This window comes from Charadrius vociferus, unplaced genomic scaffold (genome assembly GCF_000708025.1).
Source record: "Charadrius vociferus isolate BGI_N301 unplaced genomic scaffold, ASM70802v2 scaffold147, whole genome shotgun sequence".
Lineage (NCBI taxonomy): Eukaryota > Metazoa > Chordata > Aves > Charadriiformes > Charadriidae > Charadrius > Charadrius vociferus.
Genome location: NW_009649570.1, coordinates 5,214,341 through 5,225,788, shown reverse-complemented (window position 1 = coordinate 5,225,788; position 11,448 = coordinate 5,214,341).

Below are 11,448 nucleotides of genomic sequence, written 5' to 3'. Positions count from 1 at the left end.
GTAGGGAAGAACTGTTACAGATAGGTTATATTTACAGAGAAACTGAGGCACAGGGCACCTCAGGATATTTCTATGCTGCAGCTGAAGGAAAGAGCAAGCATGTACATACATACTCTCTAATGAAGCTATAGCTTCTTAGCACACTTAACACAGAGGGAGCATATGGGAGCACAAACAGCAGCAGGGTAACCTGATTACAGCCATTGCCTCTTCTTTACTGTGGAAGGCTGTGCCCCCTGGGTTGGAGCTGCCAGCAGTAAGCTGTTGCTTACCTTGCGAAGCCCCTTGATTCCATGCTCTATTGTCTTCAGTCCAGAGAGCTGGTAGAAGTATCAGTAACATCTCCTTTAAGTTTTCCCTTTTTCATTTGCCAGATTAAGGATCTCTCGCTGCCCCTCTGCTCGGGCCAACCCACCCCTGTGGTGCAGGAACTGTAAGGTCAAAGCCATAGAGAATCAGCAACAACGCAAGTGTGGAGTGCATCACCATGTCAGACCAGGGTGGGCTGCCAGAACCGGGGTGCAGAAGCTTTTGCCCCATCTTACACTAATAGTGGCACGCACATTCCTGCAGGAAAAAAAAAAAAAGATAAGCACTGTTTTACAGGGTGAGCGAGAACAAGAAAAAGCCTGAGCACAGCGCAGCTCCATTCACCAAGTAAGCACTGGGTGAAGCCATGTCAGCATCTGATCTGCACTCTAAGGTGCTCCTTCTGCCATCTTTGGTAACTCACTACCCCAAGTCCCTGCCATTGTGCCTCACAGCTGTGGTCACAACTGCTAGTAAATACTGGCAGGGGGGAGTGAGTGGCTGTATGCCAGCAGGGAGAGTGGGCTGGCCACAAGCAGGTGGGAAGTACAAGCTATCAGGCAAAGATGCAGTGGCCTGAGCTGGGGGAGAAGGCATTTAGCCCCCGAGGACTGCAGTAATTTGGGGGGAAAGAAGGCTAGATCCTTTCTCTGGCTCAGCACCCTTGTTAGAGAGGGAATCATTTCAGTTAGGAGCTGCTTCATCCCTGCTGCTTGTAGTGCCAGTTCCTGTGATGTGCTTGGGGTATGATGCTAGAAGGTAATCCATGGGCTATGTGACTCCAGCACATTAAATATGCAGTAGAGTCTATTTTGCCAGCTGCATGCAGAGGGAATGGGTGTAGGAGAGGATACTCACTACAGCACTCATAGCACTGGTGTCTCAGCTTTTGAGACCAGCAAGGAGGAATAGAAACCATAGAAATTCTGCAGTATGGACTGCAGGTCAGCTGGGTGGCACTATTAACCCATTTGTGCCAGAAACAGACACTCTGTGTTCTCAGCAGCAAAAGACGTTGAACACTTTTAGGGAAATTATTGATTATAACGGTGATTCTAAGTTAACTCAGTTCTCCCATCACTGCTAATGGAGAAAATGGGCCATATGTGTTTTTTCGGCTGGGGAATTAGTTGAAATACCAGTTGTTTTGAGGCTTTTGGTTTGATTATTTTGAACTTCCTAAGAAAACATAAGAATTTGGATAATAACATTATTAAGCCTCGCTTCCTTGTAGATTGTCATGCTTAGTAGGAACTGCAGATAGAAAGGAAAATAATGTGCAATATCATTTCATGGTCTGTGTAGACCATTGAAGACAAATTCTTTTGATAAACTGACATCCTGACTGCACCCACAAACAGTAGGGATGCCTTCCTTGGGATCCCTACTGCTTGTGGGTGACTTCTTATTGTTTTCAAAAGGGTCTAAGGCAGCATAGAGGTGTTTGTGCAGTAAAACAGGTAAGCCAAAAGGCATGCTTTTCTTTGTCTTCAGTGACATTTTATTCAGGAGAGGAATGAAAGTAGGATTTGGAAAAATCTGGAAGGCAGTTGTCAGCCTTCAGCGTGGTCAAAGCAGAACTGGGATTCCCCAAACAATTGTATATATGCAGTTTCATCAGAAATCCCCTCTAGGGTACTTGTGGGGTCTCAGCATAGTCATAGTCCTTTGGTGAATCAAGAGGAGAATAGAAGCTGCTCAAATTACCCTACAAATTCCAGGAAATTAACTACATCTTTTTTTCAGCCAACTTTTAGTCCTAGGTTTCCTAACCCAGTTGAAATATTTTATAACATATACTGTATGCAATATATGAAAATTACAGTTATAAGGCAAAGCTACTTATTTTACATTATAATGTTCAAAATCATTTTCAGTTGATAATATCAATATTCTCAGGCCCAGCTATTGGTAAACTAAAATTCAGGCACACTGAAACAAAGTCTTAAAAATTATGAGACTTTAGAATAAAAGCCTCTCAAATGCCTTCTGATTTCTGTTTTTTCAGGTGTGCTGGCCTTCTGTTTTAAGTACTACCCCCCTCCGGTGATTGGGACAGCTTACCAATGTGTGCTTTAAACAGACGTAAGTTAAAATTCTCCCACATTCACCTGACTCACAGTTGGTGCTGTAAGATGCTTGACAAATATTGCAAGACTCCTGCTAAATATTTTGGCAAGATTCCCAGTTGCATCCAGCTGATAGATATGCATCAGGTTTTGACTGTATTAAGTATTGAGGGATATTCTGGAAAAGGGTGCAGGGTCACAGGGTATGAATGAAGTAGGAAGAACAGAGTTTGTTCCTTTGGAAGTAACTATTTTTATTGTTTCGATTTTTCTCCCACGTTGGTTTGGATTTGTTGTGATGGGAAACAGCTGAGGCTGTAAAGAACCTCTTGAGACCATCTAGTCCAACCTCTATGTGCAAAGCAGGGTCAGTTAGAGCATTTCTGATGGTAAAATAAGCATGGTTACATCAGGCAGTGCATGTGGGTTTGAGGGATGGAGGAAAATGCGCTAGACATTTCAGAAATTAATAGCTCGATGTCAACTAGAAGGAAAGGAAGAGGAAGAAAGTGTGATGCACTCTTAGGAAAGACAATGTGGCTGGCTTCAATGAATACTCTTCAAGTGTTTACTCTAAACATGCTTTTAGTGCCTCTGATCAAACACCTTTACATGGGTGTCCAGCATTAAGGCTGGAAACAGATACAAAATCCCAGAAGTATTTTGCTGGGCCAAATGATGACAATGGATATATATACTTTATATATATAGATGGTTTTATATATATATATACACACTTTAGATAGAGATATACTTGAGCTTAAGAAAGGTAGATGGCAGCTGTGCAAAAAATTTTGAAACCATTTCTTCAGGCAGACTTCTCGGAACGGACACATTTGTATAGCTGTGGGGCACAGCAAGAAGCTCCCTGCCTCAAGAGCTCAAGGCACTTCTGCTGCAGAGCAAGCATAACAAATTAATTGCACATTAAACGTGCATCATATATGGTAGGTTTAACATAGTTCAGAGGTGGTGTCTCTCTGGCTGCCACCACAGTCCTGGTCCCTGGCCTGTGCTGCTGAGGCTATGGCTTAACATCGTTCTTTGAGTGATGTATGTCCCAGTGTGCTTGAGTAAAATGGGTTGTTTTTAATAACACGTGTAAATAGAATCATAGAATCATCTAGGTTGGAAGGGGCCTTTAAGATCATCAAGTCCCACAGTCAACCTAACACTGCCAAAACCACTACTAAATCATGTCCCTAAGCACCACATCTACCCACCTTTTAAATACCTCCAGGGATGGCGATTCCACCACTTCCCTGGACAGCCTGTTTCAATGTCTGATAACCCTTACAGTGAAAAAATTTTTCCTAATATCCAATCTAAACCTCCCCTGATGTAACTTGAGGCCATTTCCTCTTGTCCCATCAATTGTTACTTAGGAGAAGACATCGACCCTCACCTCCCTACCACCTCCTTTCAGGTAGTTGTAGAGAGCAATAAGGTCTCCCCTGAGCCTCCTTTTCTCCAGACTAAACAACTCCAGTTCCCTCAGCAACTCTTCATAAGACTTGTTCTCTAGACCCCTCACCAGCTTTGTTGCCCTTCTCTGGACACGCTCCAGAATCTCAATGTCTTTCTTGTAGTGAGGGGCTCAAAACTGAACACAGTATTGGAGGTGGGGCCTTACCACTGCCGACACATGTGACGTATGCAAGATGGGGATCACTGGCTGGTCAGCAGGTAGAAGGGAACAGCATCTTCAGGGACAGACTGACAAACTGGGACAAAATAGGAAAAAATTGCTGCCGTCAAACACAAGTCTGCAATTGCCTACACATGATGAGAGGCCATATTGCAGACTGAGAGGTGTTCTAGGAACAGGCTCAGGCTGGTAGAGCTGTCTTCAACTCTTCACTTCTGGTGTGCTGAGCATGTCTGCTCTGTGCTGAAGCAGCCAGCTTTGCCCTGTGATAACCTGGTGGGCTATCTTCCAGTCACTCTTGCAGGAGCAAGTGGCTGGAGGTGTACCAGCAATTCCAGTGAACTACTACAGCCTTGGACTGTTGGTGGTGAGGAGCCAAAGTTCCTGGCTGGCAGGAAGTCTAAGCATTTAAAATTAAAATTAATTTGTTGTTGAACTGAAAAATTAAAATCTCAGCATCTTATGTGAAGCCAATTGAGGAAATGTTGATTATTTTCCTCTAAATTGTTCTATTCCATTTAATGTTAAGTGTAATCAAATATGAAATGCATGGCTACAAAGGGTCAATGTAAATATTTACTGTGGCATTAACTGTATGATACCATTGCAATGGAATGTTTGGACTATTTTCTCCAGTACGGTTTTATCATAATCGACATGTTTCCCCAAACATTTTGGTTTGAGCAAAATTATATTGATCTTTTTCAAGAAAAACTGTTTTAGTTAGCATTTTTCCAGGCAGCTGTGATATACAGTGTGGAAGTCAGGCGGACCTTGTCCCTTCAACATCCCGCAAACAGCTCTTCCAGAGTAGAGTTTTTGATAGTGTTGGGGAGACATTGTGGTGCTTGGATTGAATCAAGTGGTGCCATGGAAGGAATCTGGGACACTTAGGAAGAGAAAGGAAAGCAAAGTGCTTTTGCTAAGGACAGAAGAACAACTGAAAGTGGAGATGCTAGAACCAGCTCCTCACAGACGCGTATTTTTGAGCTATATCAATGAGACTGAGGCCACGGGTGCCTTTCGGGATCCATCCCTCAGTGTGTTGCAGCCTTGCAGGGCTGTGGCAGGGCTAGCCCAGCCAGGCATTTCGAGATCGATTGTAAACCCTGCTGGAAAACCCTGGACACTGGTTCAAAAACGCCCAAGTGCCAGTTTGTCTTAAGCTTAGGCTTATGGGTCTAAGTCGTTCTGATGCTGGGGTGGGCTGGTCCTCCCTCAGCAATCACTGTAGCAGCTTTGCTGTCAGGACTCTGTGCTGGGGCTTGATGGGGTCTCACAGGTATGCTGGAGCCCTGTTCCACCTGCCTGCCTCTTCCCTGTGCACCTCAGGGCTGCTCTCCCTGCATGTCCCTTGCTGTTGGCACCCTCCCACAGATGCAGGTTTACTTTCTTGTTCTCTCTGAGTCTTGCCTACCTCCAAGGCAGCCTCTGGGCTGGCTCACATCTGTGTTTATCCTGTCGAGGGATGATCAGCTTTCTGTGCTGAAGCAGCCACTATAGGAAGAGGTACAGGCAAAGCTGATTTGTACCAGTTTATGGTGGGTTTAATCATTTTCCACTTCTGCAAAGAGACAAAGCCTTTCCTACTGTTTTTGCTGTCTGTGTGTGGTGGAATAAACATCTGTTGGGCCAGTCCTGATTTGCAAGCAAGGGCAATTACCCGTGGCACAGGTGTGTTATCCTCTGAAAGATTTTATTTCTCTCAAATGTGGACATGTCTGCAAATAATTTGAGGCACTGCTATTTTATAGCCTTATACCCTATGGAGGATAATTACTGAGCTTTTTTTTTCTTCACCTTACTGTATCTTTGTTTTATTCACCAGAGGAAAACTCCTACTTATGCCCCTCCCATTTGCCACATAAAAACTCTCTTTGAAGTGGGAATACAAGTCACAATAAGTTTATTGTTAAAGTAAATTAGCACTGAATGAGAACACAGTGTATGTTTATGAGCCAATACGTTTTGGAGAATGAGCCATTAAATTCCAGTAGTTTGGCTCCTGTCTTTGTGGTTCGCAGCTGGCTTGTGTAAGGGTTTGATAAGAATCAGTGGGAGAATGAACTGACCATCTCCTGCACACAAAACACTTTTTTTGACCTTTCTGTCTGCAAAATACAGAACCTTGAAGGATCTGTTTCCTTTCATTGCAGGCTGCATCTGCAGATGATTGGAAACATACCTACAAGTCCCAGGATGTTCAGATCCAAAGTCTTGGAAGTTCAGTTCTACATCAAACCCTTTGAAGTTCATTCCCATCTCTGCAAATGACTGATGGAAATGGCTGAGCATCTGAAACTTGTTAAGAACCTAATCCAAGGACCCCCATTTAGTTTAGTGGCTTTTGGATCAGGCCCTTGCAGTGAGCTTTCCTGAAATAAGGGGCATTCATTTACCATCTCAGTTTTGCTCCACTATTGATTGGTAGGAATCTGAAGTTGTCAGACAAAAATCTAATCATTTTTCTTTTTCTACCTTCATTTAAATAGTTTTTAAATGGCAGCCTGGCAAAAAGTGATGTCTAAAACAAGGCAAGATTAACAAGAAATTGGTGGGCTTCAAAATTCCAAAGGCAATTCAGATCCTTGAAATTTGGGCTGCATTCCAGGACTTGTTTACTCATCTGCCCATTTTCTGGGTTCTGAGGCTCATCCTTTTTCCTGAATATGGTAGCAAGTTTCCCTGGACAGGGGACAGGGGGAACGCGGAATGCAAGTGCTAGCTCTATGATTTCTAGCTCCCTTTGTTTTGGGGTGGCTTTAGATTGTGATGGTGGTGCAGAGCTGGATATGGGAAAATCTTCTTACTCCCTGACTTCCCCATGATTTCTACGAGGGACTTGAACAAATTCTCACTGCCTGCCATACGTGGCTCAAGAGTAAGCAGTGCTTGGAGTTTGTTGGTGTGGCTTAGCGTACTGGCATGCACAAAGCCACCAGGATCTGGTGAGCATGGAGGCATGTTAAAAGGGCCCATGTGCATTTGCAGTGAAAGTTTAGGAAAAAATTGTCCATTTTACCAGTTTTCTTTCTGTGGGTTGTTTAAAGCCGACACAGAGAAACTGGAGAGTTTCTCTTTTTTACTAGTTTAGTCTCTCTGTACTCTATTTGTGCAGCCTCTCTTGGTATGGCTATTGCGCACAGAATGGAAGAAACCTGGCTTTGCCCATCAGACCTCTGGCTGGTGTAAAAGGACAGCTTTCTAATTTTTATCAGTTTTCCTTGAGGTAGCACATTGGAGAGGATGGAACATGTCCTCATATTGTAAATTCGCTTGTCAGAATAGGATACATTGATCTTGACTGGAGAAAAAAAAAGAAATAAATCCGTCACACTATGTATGTCTGAAGAAAACAAACCTTCTGAAGTGAAATATTGACTCACTGAGGTCAATGTTGAAGCTAACACCTGGAGATAATACATGTGAGTCTTCCCTTGGGCTAGGAAACTGTCAGCCCACCTGGTGCGTTGATTCCCTGCAGGGTCCCATACCCCAGCTCTGGGGGCACTCTGGAGGCCACAAGCTCAAGGCTTGGGACCCAGGACTGGCCTGTGTGAGCTGATTTTCCTTGGACTGTTAACAGTTCCTCAGGGCTGCAGTAGCCCGTGGCAACTGGCAGACATTGCTGCAGCCCTCAGGTTGCTCTAGTTAGCACAGGGAGACCTGTGCAGTGAAATATTTCATGCTGTAGGAACTGAAGTGCTAAATGCAATCCACTTGGGAGCACAAGGCCAAGTAAAGCATTAACACCGGAGTTAAGACAAACCAATTCAGGAATAACTAATATTGTTGACTTTGCTCACACAAAATGTCACTTTCTTTGAGCGTTTCTTCTCTCCCTCGAGAGCAGGTTTAAGGGCAAACACAAATATTAGTCATCTTTCTCCTATTAATTATTGTTAAAGATTTAAAGGATCATAGACTTTGAAGTTAATGCCCCATTCAATGTGGGAAAAGGCAAAACTGTGCATCCCCAGTGCTGCTGTTCTTTCTGGCTGGCTGGTTGATCACAGACCAACTGTCCTGCCTTGCGACATCAGCAGCATGTTCCTTTAATTAGGGGCAGTAATTGTGAGATGAAGAAGATTTCAGATGAAGAAAGTGAGTAAGCACGCCTGCATGTGTGCATTGCACGTGTATGTATATGCACCCCTGAACATGTAGATGAACGAATGCAGCAGTAGACCTGCTTCTAAATCCCGGTGTGTCGGGCCTGCTTTTTTGCCCTTGTGCAAGATTTTATCTTTCCTTATCCTGTACAGTGATCTCTTTCATGTCTTATATACAAAAGAACTTCTGAAATCCTGGATTAACTTTGGAATAAAAGTTTTGATTTCCTCCAAACATGAGTGGCTTCCATGGCCTGCTTTACTCTAAAAGTGACTCTCTCCATATGCCATTATAGGGCTCCTGAATTCACATTTGTCAGTTCCAGATTGGATTTCTTTGCTTTGCAAAAGTGAAGATGTATTTGGTAACCCTCTGCACTCTTCCTTGGATCAAGATGAGCAGAATTCTTCCTTTCTTGGGAATTGCTTCTGTTGGCTGTGTGACTGCCCTTTATCAGCCCTACATATACATTACAAAGGATGGAGTTTGGACTTGTATTTAGAGTTATTATAGGGGATTTGTATGGGGAAAAAGGACCCACCCCTGCTAACAAGATTTTAGGAAGATTTGAAGAATGAAACTGTTTCTGTAAACTTAGTATGTTTGTTACACAGCATTGAATGCAGTATTAAATATAAAGCTGTTGAAAGACAAACAACTTGCCTAAAAACCTGGACTAATTATTTTTACCTAATCAGTTTCATTTGTGCAAAATGCAATTTTGGAGCAGTCAAAGCCAACTATTAATTTGGATCAAATCTGATGAATAGTTTTGGGTGTAAGGGTTGAAATATTTTGCATTATGTTCATATACCTATACCTCTATTAAAAAAAAAAACCACCTGCTTTGCACTTCTAAGAGCATTTCAGCTTGAGACATTTGTAATATAGAGATGGACACTCTTTTTGCAGTGATTATTCAAGTTTGCAAACTCAAATTTATGAATTGATTATTTTTTTTTCTATTCTGTCTAGAGAAAAGGAAGGACAGAATGCTTTGAAAGAGTGGATTCCTTTATTTTTTTTGAAAGGGATAAATAACTATAAACATTTTTTTCATCAAGAGGACTCTTAAGAAGGTCTGCTTCTGTTCATTGAAAAATTTAATTTTTTTAATATTTCTGCTCAGCCACTGAACTCCAAACTCCATTGTTTACACAGCTCTATTTGTAGTAAAATCTAGAGAAATTACTGTTTAGAAGTGGAATTTGCACCCACATTGCCTGCCTGCCTTAATTACCACTCTCCCAGTCACTCTAGGGTGTTTGTTGCTCCACCTGGCCCAGACTTGCTTGAATATTATGAGAAGGAAAGGGAGAGGACTGTGTAGCCTGCTCCTACTTTCCTGTACATGGGAGTTCCTGATTCAAGTCCTTCTCTTTACTACAAAAAACCTTCAAAAAAAAAAAATTTTTGGAATTGATACCTAGAATCCTGTTCTGCGCAGCAATATTTGGAAGAAAGAAACAGTGCTTCTCACTTCTTTCTGGACTCATCTGCCTCCTCTGTGACAGTAGCAGGCTTGGAAATGACTGCTGATTACTACAGGTGAAAGTCATGAATACAGAGGGACTGGGAGGAAAATTGCATCACAATCTGCCATCCACCCTGGAAAGCAGAAGGGCGTTGGTGCTGTGCCAGCACGTCCTCTGTACGCACTGTTTAAGGGCAAAGGGGGAGCTGGACTCTCCCAGGGATGGACACTGAGCTTTAGCACGTTTCAGAAATCAGCTCTTTAAGCAAATGAGAGAACATCCTGGAGGCAGCACTGGTTCCACAGCAGGGGTGGGGGCAGCAGGAGACTATCACCTGGCAGTCAGCAGGTTGAGCCAATGCTGGAGAGAACCACTTGGCAACAGGCAGGTGGACCACACAGCAGGAGTGTGGCACCATTTGCTCCACGACTTGGCATTAATGAGACACCTATTGGAATTCTGCACACTCTTTAAAGACCTCCTGTGCGGAAAATCGTTACGTTTACAGTAATCCTTTGCAAGTGAAAATCTAAACTGGAATCTTCCCCGCTGTACTTATTTGTGGGTTTCCTAGAAGGCTTTTGGAGCTGTGTGAGTCACGTTGCTTTCTGGACGGAGGTGCTGAGAGGTAGACAGCTACTACAAGTGATGCACAAACTGGAGACACTGGTGCACGAAGGGGGTCGGATTCAACAGGAAGGGCTGTTATTTGACTTGACAAGTCAGGGTTTGGTTTTTCCAAGTGGTTTCACTGTGTGTGTGCGCACACTTAAAAGTACTGTTGCTGCTGCACATGCAGGAGAGAGCTAACACGCCATGGATGGAAGCACGCAATGGAAAACACCTCTTAGAAATGTGGGCCCCAAGACTAGGGCTCTATTTTTAAGGTGGTTAAATATCCGGCACACTGAGCTCTTCCTAGAAGACTGACTGTAGGATTAGCAGTGAAAGGGTAGATTGTGAGCCATCCAGGCTGTGTTTAAAAGTGTTTTTTCTTAGATTACCTTAAAAGCACTTGGCTTGCTCAGTGGTGATGGCACGCGGTCTGTGGCAGGAGGGTCTGTGCTAGGGTAAAAGCAGTCCACAGTGCCTTTTTCATTTCATGATGCTGGTGATCACTTACGGGGCCTCATTGTTTCCTTCCCAAGGAGACTTCCACTTCCTGCATGTTTTGAAGCAAACCGTTGCTCTCCTATCCTGGTCCTTTTCCTGCACTACCATTGCATGAACAGAACACTGATCTACAACCCTTGTTGGTTCAAATTTGAAACTCTGGCTCAGCAGCTGGAGAATTCAAGTAGTGCTCCTGGAGCTCTGCCCCAGAGAGCTGACCCTCTAGGGTCACCCTGAACTAGGGGCTCCCTGCTGACTTACAGGGGCTTTGCTGGTTCACAGCCCTGCAGGAAGCGACCTGGCAGCCTCAGCATCCGCACCCCTCTCTGACCTGCTTAGAGAGAAGGATGGGGAAGAGAGAGGAAAAACAGAGGCAGGGGAACTATTCTTTTGTTGTGGGGCTGGGGATGCCCTGCTGCTTACTGTAGCTGAGAACAAGCATAGCATCCTCTGTAGTACCAGAGCCAGGAGACAGCAAGAGAAATGTACAATCCTGTGCCTGGTGTGGTAGGGGGAGGGGAAAATGTCTTTTAAAGTGTAATAACACCTAGGTTTTATAATCCTGCCCAGCTCAGGCTTTACAATTCTTCCGATAGCCCAAATACTCTAAATTTAGTTGAAGATAACAGAACAGATGGGAAAAACATATGGTTTGTAGGTAGTGTGTGGTGGTTGATATTTGTGGTACATTAGGGGAATTTATTTTATTCTCTCTCTTTCC